The sequence below is a fragment of the Trichosurus vulpecula genome, chromosome 3, assembly GCF_011100635.1.
Source record: "Trichosurus vulpecula isolate mTriVul1 chromosome 3, mTriVul1.pri, whole genome shotgun sequence".
NCBI lineage: Eukaryota > Metazoa > Chordata > Mammalia > Diprotodontia > Phalangeridae > Trichosurus > Trichosurus vulpecula.
Window position 1 is genome coordinate 213,971,762 of NC_050575.1, and position 13,719 is coordinate 213,985,480.

General features: G+C 41.4%; 1 protein-coding gene across 1 annotated transcript in view; it reads right to left on the minus strand.

Annotated features, from left to right (window-relative positions):
* The window catches only part of ALK (ALK receptor tyrosine kinase), a 1,045,272-nt gene that overhangs the window by 309,027 nt on the left and 722,526 nt on the right, over positions 1–13,719 (minus strand). The window lies entirely within an intron of this gene.

The window sequence follows — 13,719 nt, forward strand, 5'->3', positions numbered from 1 at the left end:
TGTTGAGTTTTTCCAGTCATGTTTGACTCTTTGTGAGCCCGTTTGGGGTTTTCTTGACAAAGAGATTGGAGTGGTCTGCCATTTTCTTCTACAGCTCATTTTACAGATGAGGAAACTGAGGCAAAGAGGGTTAAGTGATTTGCCACAGTAAGTATCTGAGGCCAGATTTGAACTTTGGAAGAGGCTTTTTCCTGACTCTAGGCCTGGCACTCTATCCACTACACCACTTAAATACATTGAAACCACAGGTACAAGCCCCTAAACCACAGCTACAGACTTCCAAATAATATTAACAATAACACTGCTATTATTTATACAGTACATCAATAATTTATTTTTTATTTTTTATATTGTATTATTTATCTGATTTTCATAGTTTTCAGCATTGATTTCCACAAGATTTTAAATTACAAATTTTCTCCCCATTTCTACCCTCCCCTCCACTCCAAGATGGCATATATTCTGATTGCCCCATTCCCCAGTCAGCCCTCCCTTCTGTCACCCCATTCCCCCCATACCCTTTTCCCTTACTTTCTTGTAGGGCAAGATAGATTTCTATGCCCCATTGCCTGTATATCTTATTTCCCAGTTGAATGCAAAACCAACTTTTTTTTTGAACATCTGCTTTTAAAACTTTGAGTTCCAAATTCTCTCCCCTCTTCCCTCTCCACCCACCCTCCCTAAGAAGGCAAGCAATTCAACATAGATCACACATGTATCACTATGCAAAACTCTTCCACAATACTCATGCTGTGAAACACTAACTATATTTTGCTCCCTTCTGTCCAGTCCCCCTTTATTCAATTTTCTCACTTGAACCTGTCCCTATTCAAAAGGGTTTGCTTTTGATTACCTCCTCCCCCTATCTGCCCTCCCTTCTATTGTCCCCCTTTTTATCCCCTTCCTCCTTCTTTCCTGTGGGGTAAGATACCCAGTTGAGTGTGTATGTTATTCCCTCCTCAAGTCAAATCTGATGAGAGCAAGATTCACTCATTCCCCCTCACCTGCCCCCTCTTTCCTTCCAATGAACTGCTTTTTCTTGCCAATTTTACGAGATAATTTACCCCATTCTATCTCTCCTTTTGTCCCTCTCTCAATATTTTCCTCTTTCATCCCTTAATTTAATTTTTTTTAGATATCATCCCTTCATATTCAACTCACCCTGTGCCCTCCGTATATATCTATCTATATCTATATCTATCTATATCTATATATCTATCTCTATCTCTATCTCTATATCTATATCTATATTCCCTTCAGCTACCTTAATACTGAGGTCTCATGAATTACACAGGTCATCTTTCCATGTAGGAATGTAAACAAAACAGTTCAACTTTAGTAAGTCCCTTATGATTTCTCTTTCTTGTTTACCTTTTCATGCTTCACTTGATTCTTGTGTTTGAAAGTCAAATTTCCTATTCAGCTCTGGTCTTTTCACTGAGAAAGCTTGACAGTTCTCTATTTTATTGAAAATCCATATTTTGCCTTGGAGCATGATACTCAGTTTTGCTGGGTAGGTGATTCTTTGTTTTAATCCTAGCTCCATTGACCTCTGGAATATCATATTCCAAGCCCTTCGATCTCTTAATGTAGAAGCTGCTAGATCTAAGGTTATTCTGATTGTGTTTCCACAATACTCAAATTGTTTATTTCTGGCTGCTTGCAATATTTTCTCCTTGATATGGGAGCTCTGGAATTTGGCAACAATATTCCTAGGAGATTTCTTTTTGGGGTCTATTTGAGGAGGCGATCGATGGATTCTTTCAATTTCTATTTTACCCTCTGGCTCTAGAATATCAGGGTAGTTCTCCTTGATAATTTCTTGAAAGATGATATCTAGGCTCTTTTTTGATCATGGCTTTCAGGTAGTCCAATCATTTTTAAATTATCTCTCCTGGATCTATTTTCCAGGTTAGTGGTTTCTCCAATGAGATATTTGACAGTGTCTTCCATTTTTTAATTCCTTTGGTTCTGTTTTATAAGATCTTGATTTCTCATAAAGTCCCTAGCTTCCACTTGCTCCAATCTAATTTTTAAGGTAGTATTTTCTTCAGTGGTCTTTTGGACCTCCTTTTCCATTTGGCTAATTCTGCCTTTCAAGGAATTCTTCTCCTCATTGGCTTTTTGGAGCTCTTTTGCCATTTGAGTTAGTCTATTTTTTAAGGTGTTGTTTTCTTCAGTGTATTTTTCGGTATTTTTTGGGTCTCCTTTAGCAAGTCATTGACTTGTTTTTCATGGTTTTCTCACATACCTCTCATTTCTCTTCCCAATTTTTCCTCTACTTCTCTAATTTGCTTTTCCAAATCCTTTTTGAGCTCTTCTGTGGCCTGAGACCAATTCATATTTTTCTTAGAGGCTTTTGATGTAGGCTCTTTGACTTTGTTGACTTCTTCTGATTGTATATTTTGATCTTCTTTGTCACCAAAAAAAGATTCCAAAGTCTGAGTCTGAATCTGAGAGCATTTTTGCTGCCTGTTCATGTTCCCAGCCAACTACTTGACCCTTGAGCTTTTTGTCAGGGTATGACTGCTTGTAGAGTAGAGAGTACTTTGTCCCAAGCATGAAGGGCTGTGCTGCTGTTTTCAGAGTTACTTCTACACATCAAGCCTTGCCACACCAGTGCTCCTTCTCCCCCAAGAACCGCCAACCAAGATTGCAGCTCAGATCCAGGCAGGGCAAAGCAGGCTCTGTATTCCCTCTGTGATACACCACTTAATTCCTCCTACCAGGTGGCCTGGGGCTGGAAGCAACTGCAGCTGTAGGTCTGGAAGCAGCCTCAGAGCTGCCACCACCTTTCTCGGCCAGGTGGGTGGGGGGCCCAGTTGCTGAGAGATCCTTTGACTCTGTCCCAGCAGCTTTTCCCACTAACCTTCTCTGTTGTCTTTGGTGTTTGTGTGTTGAGAAGTCTGGTAACTGCCACAGCTCAATGATTCAGGGCCCTACAGCCTGTTCCACCCAGCTCCCAGTCTGGTTGGTCTTGGCGCAGCCCATGCTGGTCTCTGCTTTGCTTGTTTCCCAGCTCAGTGCCATAGACCCCTCCTAGCCACCATCTAGGCTGTCCTGAGCTGGAGTCCTGCTTCCTTTTACTATTTTGTGGATTCTGCAGCTCTAGAATTTGTTCAGAGCCATTTTTTACAGGTGTTTGGAGGGACCTGGGGGAGAGCTTAAGCAAGTCCCTGCTTTCCAGCCACCATCTTGGCTCCGCCCCGACCCAATCAAGAATTTACACAGTGTATCAAAGTTTGCATATCGTGTTACAGACATTATCTTACTGACAACAGCCCCGTGGGGCAGGGCTTACTATTCTCCCCATTGTGTTGAAGATCTTTAGAGACCTTCAGTGATTTGTCCAAAGCTAGTGAGTGTATAAGACGGAATGTGAACCCAGGCGTCCCTGACTCCAGTCCCATTTTCCTATCCTTTGTACCATACTGCTTCTCATGGGCAGGTGGTCTTCAGAGAGCCCACTCTGCCTTACCATTCACTAACCTTAAATCCTTGTCTTGAGAGCTATATCAATAAGGAAAGTATCACAATATCGATGGTGACCATGAATATGCCTGTATAGCTCTGTATCACAGATTACGAGACTCTTTATATAGAAGACAGAAGAAGTAAAACATTTATTCAGACACCAGAGGATCAAATCTCAAAACCAATAATTCCAATTCAACACAGCAGCAATTATATCCCAAAACCAGTAAGCCTACTTCATTATAACAGCAAGGAAATTAAAACACAATATCACAGCAGGGAGCCAAGCCATCCTGTAACCTTCCCCTCTGCTGGTGCCTTCCCATAAACACTCACTCACAAATCCAAGTTGTCTGCTTGCCTTTGTCCTCTCTTCCCCTGGGAGCTTGCAGTTCTGACAGCCCTTGCTGTTCTGAGCTTAACAGCTACCCTCAGAGTATATATACCCTTTTTAGGGTTTCACACCTCTCATGACCTATTTAGCAAAAGCATGTGAGCCTTCCTACAAACAAGCCTCCCCTAATCAAACTTCCCTTAACTAGCTCCACCTGAGGCCTATTAAGGGGATTAATGGTGGGGAAGATCTTTGTTCACATTAACACCACAAGAGCTACTCCTGATAGTTCTACTCTGACTCTTAGCAATGGAGTTCTAAGGCCAGAGAAGAAATAAATAGAGTCCCTGAGGTTTTCTAAACATCACGTGCTTTACCTGTATAGGATGAGTTGGTTCCATTTTGTTGTGGAAACCCTTCCACCTCCCCAGTTACTAATACATGTCCTCACAAGGGCTCACTGTGTATATCAGGTTTTTCCCTAGTTCATTTAGTATTCAGCAAAGATGTTAATTTGATAATTATCCCAACCATAGTAGCAACAGCAGCTTGTTTGCATATCCTTTTACTTCTAACAAAGCTTCTTCACATCAATTATGCAAAATTATAAGATCACATCTTTACAAGTAGAATGGACCTTGTAGGCCAATCTTGTTCAAGTTCTTTCCTTTCTTACAAATGAAGAAACTGAGGCTGAGAGAGGTTAAGTTTCTTGACCAGGGTTGCACAAGTAATGAGTGTCTAAGACAGGATTTGAAATCAGGTCCTCCTGACTCCAAGTCTTTTGTTCTATCCATTGTATCATCAGGCTATCTATTATCCCAGGAATACCCCAGAGTATGGCTATCCAGCCCAGGGCCTGAGCTAGCTCCTAACTACTGTTCCCATCCTCACTCTCCAGCTCCTCACATTGATCCAGGCTAGAGCATGGGTTGAGGTCTTAATTTTTTTATGTCATGTAACCCTTTATGTCTGGTGAAACCTATGGTAGCCCTCCTTAGGATAATGTTTTTTAAAGAATTCAAAGAAATGCTAAATTTCAGTTAGGGATTAGTAAGGATAAAGTTATATTTTCTTCCCACCCAAGTCCTCAGACCCCCCTGAAATCCATCTACGGACACTTTAGGGGTCTATGGGCATCAGGCTTATAATCATTCATTAAGATGTATCATATTTAAAGATCAAGTTCTTACATTTTTCAGAATCCTCTCTTGGTGGCCAGGGTAACCAGTCTCCAAGCCACTGATGGAGCTATGTCTAGGGAAGTTCTAGGCAAGCCATGGCCCATTCTCATGGAGGGGGAGGCAATTCCTTCTTCCTCCCAGGTGGTTGATTTTATGACTCAATGTAACTTTTATTTTATTTCACTTCTTCAATTAAGAAGCATTTCTCAGATTCTTTATTAGGGGATGAAAATTTTAAAAAATCCTCAAGTGACTGGACAGTAATCGGCAACATCTTATGTGTTCTCATTCAGCTCCATCAGAAACTCTATTCTCATATTAACTCTTTAGGATAGCATTTATTATCTTGCTTATTTAAAAAAAATTAAGGGGATCCTCTTGTCTTTTCTCCACAGAAAGATAGGATAGTGCAATGAATAGAGTGCTGGTCTTGGAGTTTGGTCAACTTCAGATCCCATCTTTATCCATTACAATCTCTGTGACCGTGGGCAAGTCACTTAACCACTCTTAGTCTTAGTCAATCAACAAATGTTGAGTAAACATCTACTATGAGCTTCGTACCTGGTGAGAAATAATATATGCGCCTAGGTACATTGGGTGAATTGATTTTTAAAAAGTACTGCTTTTTAGTTTAAAATGCATTCTCCACATTTCTCCATTACTTTCCTAACTCTAGACAATCAACAGAACAATAAATCAACTTGTAATCTGTAGCATTTGCCTGTTTCGAAGGTTAAAGTTCTCACATTGAAAATTTAACATTCAGCTCTGGATCCAGTACATCGCTGCAAACAGGTGTCTATAAAAGGTGGGTGGTGTAGTACTCACCTAACAGTTACGCTTAATAGCTACATGACCATGAGCAAGCTGATCTAAGCCTCAGTTTCCCCAGTCACAAAATGGGGATACTTCAGGGTGTTTCTGTACAGTTCACGTGCGATAATAACTAGTCCTTATATGGTGTTTTAAGGCTCGTGAAACAGTTTTACAAATATCTCATTTTATCCTCACAACAATCCTGGGAGCTAGGTGCCGTTACTATTCCCATTTTGCACATGAGAAAACTGATTCTTTAGAGGATAAGCAGCTTGCCAAGGGTCACTCAGCTAGTCTGTGGCTGAATTTGAACTCAGGCACTTTATCCACTATGCAACCCAGCTGATACTAGGTCTCTTCTCCGCAAACTTTAGAGTACTCTATGCTTGTCAGTTATTATTTTAAAGTGCTTTTACTGATTATTCTTTGGAGAAAGAATGTAATGACAAGGATAGCAAAAGGAAGAGGTCAATGGAAAACCATCAAGAAACATTTATTAGCTTTATTCATAATTATATTATGAATAAATTATATTCATAAATTATATAAATTATATTCATAATGAGTATAATTTTTAAAAAAAGTATTACAGGGAAGCTAGGTGGTACAGTGAGTAGAGCACCAGCCCTGGAGTCAGGAGGACCTGAGTTCAAATCCAGTCTTAGACACTTAACGCATGTACTTGCTGTGTGACCTTGGGCAAGTCGCTTAACCCCAATTGCCCTGCCAAAAAAAAAGAATATTACTAGGTTTTCTTCTGTGAAGTGGGAAGATTGGAGTAGAGAATCCCAAAGTTCCTTCTGGTTGTAATGTTCTGGACTTCTTTGGAATGTCACCTTTCCCACCCCTGGATGGCGACAAGTGCTGTACAAACCGCTTAGAGAAATCTCAAGATTCATGGACTGACCACAGAAAAATTAAAGGTCCCCAAGTATGTGGTTGTAGGGGAAAAGGCATCAAAATTTGGCTAAGGCTTTGGGAATAAGGTAGAAAAATGGAAAGACAAACTGGAAGTCGGTTAAGTGGTGAGACAAATTTATGTTTATGAAAGGGAAACTTTTGTTGTGGGTAGAGACAGCTAGCTGGGGCAGCTAGATAGTTCAGTGGATAGAGTGCAAGGCCTGGAGTCAGGAAGACCTGAGTTCAAATGCAAGCTCAGACACTAGCTGTGTGACCCTGGGCAAGTCACTTAACCTCTTTTTTTCCTCAATCCGTTGGAGAAGGAAATGGCAAACAGCTCCAGTATCTTTGCCAACAAAACCCTCCTGACAGTATGGTCCATAGGGTCACGAAGAGTTGGACGTGACTGAATAACTACAGAGACAAAAGCATCAGGTAACTGAACTTTTTTTGTTGTGCTCATACTCTTAATCTCTTGGAATAATATAACTGCAACTAATTTGAAGATTTAATTTGCTTTCCAGCCCAAATCCTGGAATTTCTGTTTCCTTTATCATCTTTGAAAAGAGAAAGGGAATTCTTGGCTGGGCTACCTTGTATTTTCTTGATGGTCCTTTGGCGTTTGGGGATGGTAGTACCAGTGAGGAGCTACAGGGGGCGCTGTTCCCATCCAGTGTCCCAGCCCAGAGCTCCATGGATGTAGCTGAATGAAGTTGCTCAGACCTCTGTACCCACACATTAGTCATTTAATGAAGCTTTATTAACTTGTCCCTGCAACTGATACCATCATAAAGCTTGTTCTTGCTTATTGTACCCAGAAGAATTGCAATCCACAGTTTCCAACGAGTAAAAGAAAGGGAAAGAGAAATGATGTATCTCTTTATAAATAAAATACTGTCATCAGAAAAAAAAAAGTGTTTAAAAAGAAAACTTAGTTTAAGTGTTCTTAAGCAATAGCAAGAATAGAATTTTGTCCATTCCTCTAAATCAAAGAGCCCCATTTAGGAGGAAACAGGTGGGGGAAGACAGAAATGTTTATGTCTGCTCAGGCCTGAGGCTTACATATCCAAAGAGTGATGAAGTTTTATTTTAGATACTTTTGTATTGGCACTAGCCCTCTGGATAAATTTGCCAAGACTTTTAGGAATTAGATTCTGAGTTACTGTTTCAATAACTTTTGTCCAAAATTCTCAGGTCTCCCATAGTTTTACTTCAGGAACTTCAATAAGTTTCAGAGCAGGTACCAAACTTGCATTTTATTTCTAGCCAGTTTGGGATTGGGAAAGGGCAAGTTGTATCTAGGGTCAGATTTGTTTACAGCAAAATACAAAACCCAGTCCCTTGTCTCCTCTCAAACTTAGCCCCAGCACCAAAATAGACTCTGATCACTTCCTTTAGGGACACCCTGGCTGCCTCCACTCTGTTATAACTGAGGGCGATTCTACTTATCCTGGTGGGAGAGGGAGGTGTGGGCAGCCCTTCGGCGGGAAGAACGAGGCTGTGTCCCCTGGGCTGGCTGGGTACATTTGACCATCTTAGCAAATGACTGCACGGCCGCTGATCGGCTCAGTAGTGTTCCGCCTGGCCACGAAACAAGCTGAAGATTACCAGTGAGATGGTCCGTGCTGTTATTCGCCAGGCTTCTACACATGCTACGACTTCTGCTCACCGGCATTGACACAGAACTTTAAAGTTTGCAAAGGGATTTGCACATGGGTTATCTCATTTGAGCCTCATGACAATCTTGTGACACAACTGCTGCTGGCATCGCGATGCTCATTTTACAGGTGAGAAAATGGAGGCTCTGACCCAGCTCATCAGGGTCAGAGGCGGGATTTGCACCTGACCCTAAGTCAGACACTCAGTCTCCTGTCACTTTGCCTAATAACCCACAAATTCTAATTAATAATAATAATTAACAATAGCTAGAATTTATACAGCACTTTAAAGTGACAAATGTTACCTCATTTAATCTTTGCAACGATTCTGGGAGGTAGGCATTGTTAGTGTCCCCGTATTACAGATGAGGAAACTGATGCAGGCATAAGTTAAGTGACTTGCCCAGGGTCATACAGCTAGTGAGTATCTGAAGTTGGATTTGAACTCAGGTCTTCCTGACTCCACATTCATTGCTCTATCCACCATGTTAGCTAGCTGCCTAATTCTGATGGGGTGCTAATTCAGGGGTGAATTCTTCCTGGCCACCTAGTGACTCTCCTATATGTATTATCTTCCTCTACTAATAATACCCAGCATTTACATAAAGCATTAAGGTTTGCAAATCTCTTCACAAGTATTATCCCATTTTTTTCCTCACAGCAACCCTGGGACATAGGTGCTATTATTATCCCAGTTTTACAGATGAGGAAACTGAGGCAGACAGCAGTTACTTGACCAGGGTTATATAGCTAGTAAGTATCTGAGGATGTATTTGAACTCGAATCTTCCTGACTTCTGGTCTAGTACTCTATCCAATGAATGTAAACTCCTTGAAGGCAGGGACTGTCTTGATTATAACTGCATTTCTAGTATGTAAATATGGTGCTTGAAAGATACTAAGCACCTGATAGATGCTTCTCCATCCTATTTCATTATAACCATTTCTTAGGCAATGTAAAATCATCTCAATGAGGCCAAAGAATATATTTTCTAATCCAATGAAGACAGCCATGCATATGGACACTGTACTCAATCTGGATTCACAAGTCCCTTTTAGCTTGAAATATACAATCCTTTGAATGCAACTGAGGTTGTCAGTTCAGACTAGATGACCCCTGGTTGGAGATCTGATAGACGAAATTCATGCTTTGGGTAGAGATTGGAAGAGATGACCCAAAAGGTCCCTTCCAAATCTATGACTTTGGGATTGTAAGATGTTAAATGATACCACGCTGATCAATCAACAAACGTTTAACCCATCTACAATGGGCCAGCCAATATGTAAGGTCTTAGGAATACAAAGACAAAAATGAAACATCCTCTTAAGGAACTTATATTCTTTCTATTAAAAAACCCAATACTGTCTTTCCTTTTTGGTCCCACCACCACCCTCCCATCTCCATGCTTACATTGGTTTTAGTTCCTCTACTAGAAACATGCACTCGTGTCTTTCTTTTGGATTTGCATGCTCATAGGGTATCCAGTCAGTGAGACAGCAACTTCATCATATTAGCCAAAGTTAATGGTGCCTCGTCTCAAAAAATTCTTTTCCCTGTTTTATTAAGTTAATCAAGCAATAGATTATTAAGTCTGTTGACCATACCCATTTTGTTGCCCTGGATAGAATAGTGGACTCAGAGGCAGGAACACCTGGGTTCAAATACTGACTCAAATACTTATTTGGCTGTGTGTCTCTGAACAAGTCACTTAAATTCTCTTAGCCTTAATTTCTTCACTTGTAAAATAATGTTGGTCATAGCATCTACCTCACAGCATTGTTTTGGAATTGCATGAGATGATACACGTAAATTGTTTGTGGTACCATAAAGTACTATATAGGTCAGCTAGGTGGCCTTGGGGTTGGCATCAGAAAGAATTCAAGTCTAGCCTTAGATGCTTACTAGATGTGTGACCCTGGGTAAGTTATTAACCCTCTTTGCCTCAGTTTCCTTATCTGTAAAACAATCTGGAGAAGGAGATGGCAAACCACTCCAGTATCTTTGCCAAGGAATCCCCAAATGGGGTTACAAAGAGTCAGGCACGACTAAAATGAGTGAACAAAAAAATGCTACATAAAGGTAAGATATTATCTATTACTATGCCAGTGTGATCTATTGTTTATTATTATACCAATACATCTTGTAGCAGTGGTTTTCCAGCTGGGTACATGGCTGCAACAACCGTTCACAGGTATATGGCACATAAAGAGCATTTGCATGTGCCAGGAAGCGCAGTACAGCGTAATGAGTGCTGGACTCAGAGTCACAGGACCTGAATTCCAATTTCAGCTCTACTACTTACTTCCTGGGTGATCCTGGGTAAGTCCCTTCACTTCTCTGGGCCCTGTTTTCTTCATCTGTAAAATGAATGCGTTGAGCTGGGGTCCTTTTCACTTTTAGATCTGTTACTCTATCAACAACCCTGTGCAACCGATACCCCTTCCTCCAGATTTAGGATTTTATGAACTGTGCTACTGGTAACCTCACTTTACAGAAGAGGAAACTGAGGCACAGAGAAGTTAGGTGATTCATCCGAGGTCACACAGCTAAGTGTTTGAGGCAGGATCTGAACCTGGCTCTTCCTGACTTCCAATACAGCACCTTCTTCACTCTGCCACACCTCTCCTCCGTGGGATAAGCTATCAAAGAGCCCATGTTGGAGGGCTGGCACCTCATTATTATGTCAGCTGATATATTTCACAGCGGCTCCAACAGGGTTTGTTTGATGGCCTTGTCAGATGCCACACATTGTCTGCTCCTCCCCTCAGAAAGTCTTTCTTCATTCTACCCTTAAAATAACTCTCCATGCCAATCACCCTATCAGAAATCATCACAACAAACCCTTCCGCCTCATCAAACTCCCTGCCTAGCTTCTAACACATCCGATAGTTGTATCTGAACACGTCGGGCCGGCCTCATGTGGAGAGACTCCTCGGCGGTGGCTCCCTTTGTTTCCCTGCCTGAGCTCGTTATGGATTCTCTGTGGGATTTCTGAGAGTTTGTTTTGCTGCCTTAACTACCGAGTCAAAGCAGCTATATAGTGATTGATCATTTAGCACTCCGCTGTCACATCTACCCCTCCCTCCCTCTCCAAAGCCGGTTTTACGATACGGAACCACTCACATCCCCGTGGTATTCACAGTCTCTCTGTCTGGTAGATAGATAGTACAGAAAGAACTTCACTTATGAGAACGGTCTGGGATTTCATTAGCAAGTGGGACTTCTGTTGCAGGAATTCCCTCTACCAATGCAGATCATACTCCATCTACGATTTAATAGATATCAAAAGTCCAAAGGATTTCCCTGAGGCACTTAGAAATGGGGTGACTTGCTCATGGGCACCCTGGAAAAAATGTGTTTTGAACCTATTAGTCATTTTTTAAAGAAGACTGAGGTTCAGAGGTTAAGGGACATGTCCATTTTCAGAGATCTCATGAGTCCTAGAACCAAGAATTGGACTCATCTTTTATGATTCCAGTTCCAGTATTTCTTTCGTCCATCACAGCACCCTGCCTAATCTATTCAGGGGTACTGGAAACCAGATCAAACAGGTTCCCTTGGTTTTAGGAATACGAACTTGGCCTTGATGGCACTGCTAAGTCTGTATGGTTCATAACCTCACATATTCATGTCATAGATGTCGGTGATGATGTACCATTTGTGTTCAAGTCATCACTGGTGTTGTACGAATCCTGTATACCTGTCATCACTATCCTTAGAGGTCACCTGGAATTTTGATCCTACCGAGGAGGTGGTGTTCTGTCATTCAACTCATTACCGTAAAGCATCGCCAGAAGGACAATGGTATTAAACAGATGGGCTACAGGCTTGAAGAGGAGATGAGAACAAGATGCTTCCACTGTGTCCCATTCCACACACAGGAAACCCCCCAAATTCCCCTCTTTCCACCTTCCTCTTGTATATTGTCTTTCCCCATTAGATTGTAAGGTCCCTGAGGTCAGGTACTAGCTTTCTTTTTCTTATTTGTATTCCCAGTATTTAGCTTAGTGCCTGGCACATGGTGGGTACTTAATAAATATTTATTGAAATGAATGTAGTGAAAATAAAATAAAAGAGATAGATGGTTCCAGAACAGAATTAGAAATCAAACTTCTTGAATTTTTGATTTTTGATTCTGGAATCATTTTTGTCCTTTTACTCATGGTGCTCAGCACAGTTCTTGGCACATAAGGGATAGGACTTGGACCCATGATTTCATTGATATAGGGAACCCTCAGATGAGGGAAGTCCCTCTGCTAAATACAGGTTAGCATCTTCTCTTCAACTTATGGTTATAGAGAGCCACCTGAAACCCAGAGTGATCAAGTGTCTTAGGGTCGCACAACCTCTATGTATCAGAGTCTTCCTAGGGCAGATAAGTAGGGCAGTAGATAGAGCACTGGGCCTGGAGACAGGAAGACCTGAGTTAAAAATCAACCGCAGACACAAGTCACGTGATGTTGGGCAGGTCACTTAACCTCTGTCTGCCTTGGTTTCCTCATCTATCAAATGGGGATAATAACAACACTCTATCACAGGGTTGTTGTGAGGATAAAATGAGACAGTATTTGTAAAGCTCTTAGCACAGTGCTGGACACATAATAGGTGCTCTTAAAATGCTTGTACCCTTCTCCCTTTCCTCTCCTTCCTGGCTCTGAGGTCAGCTTTCCATCCATTATCCCATGGCTGCTCACCTGACACATAGTAGGCTCTTAATAAAGACTTGCTGGTTGGTTCACTGAGTCACACACTCATATCTCTAAGACAGTAAGAGAACCAGAAGAAAGTCTCTGTGTTTTAGGCAGATTCTCTGTGAAGGACCTGGATGAGAATGATACAGGATAAGGAGGCAGGGATGGGGTGATGACCTGCATTAGTAGCAGAATGAGGACCTGTGCTGATGAGATAGAAAATCAGCTAAGGATGTGAGCACGTAGCCTTATCCTCAACCTGGAGGCCATACAAATTGTTGATCTTAATTCTGGGTTTGGCTACTAATTAGCAAGGTGACTTTGGGCTAGTCACTTTTCTCCTGTAGACCTGTGTTCTCATCTGTAAAACGGGATGATTGAACCAGCTCTCCCCTAAGCACTGGGATTCCAATGGATACTCATCTACCTTCTACCTCTTCTACCTGCTAAAGCAATTAATCAGTCAATGAACAAACATTTATTAAGCCCCTTCTGTGTGTCCCTCACTGTGGTAGGTGCTAAAGACACAAAGAGCTTACAGTTACAGTATGGTAGATGAAGACAATACATATATTTAATCTTGTACATGTGAGATTTATATAAAGTGAAAACCTAAATAGAAGGGGTTTTTTTGAGGGGAGGCACCAGTAGCTGCGGTAATC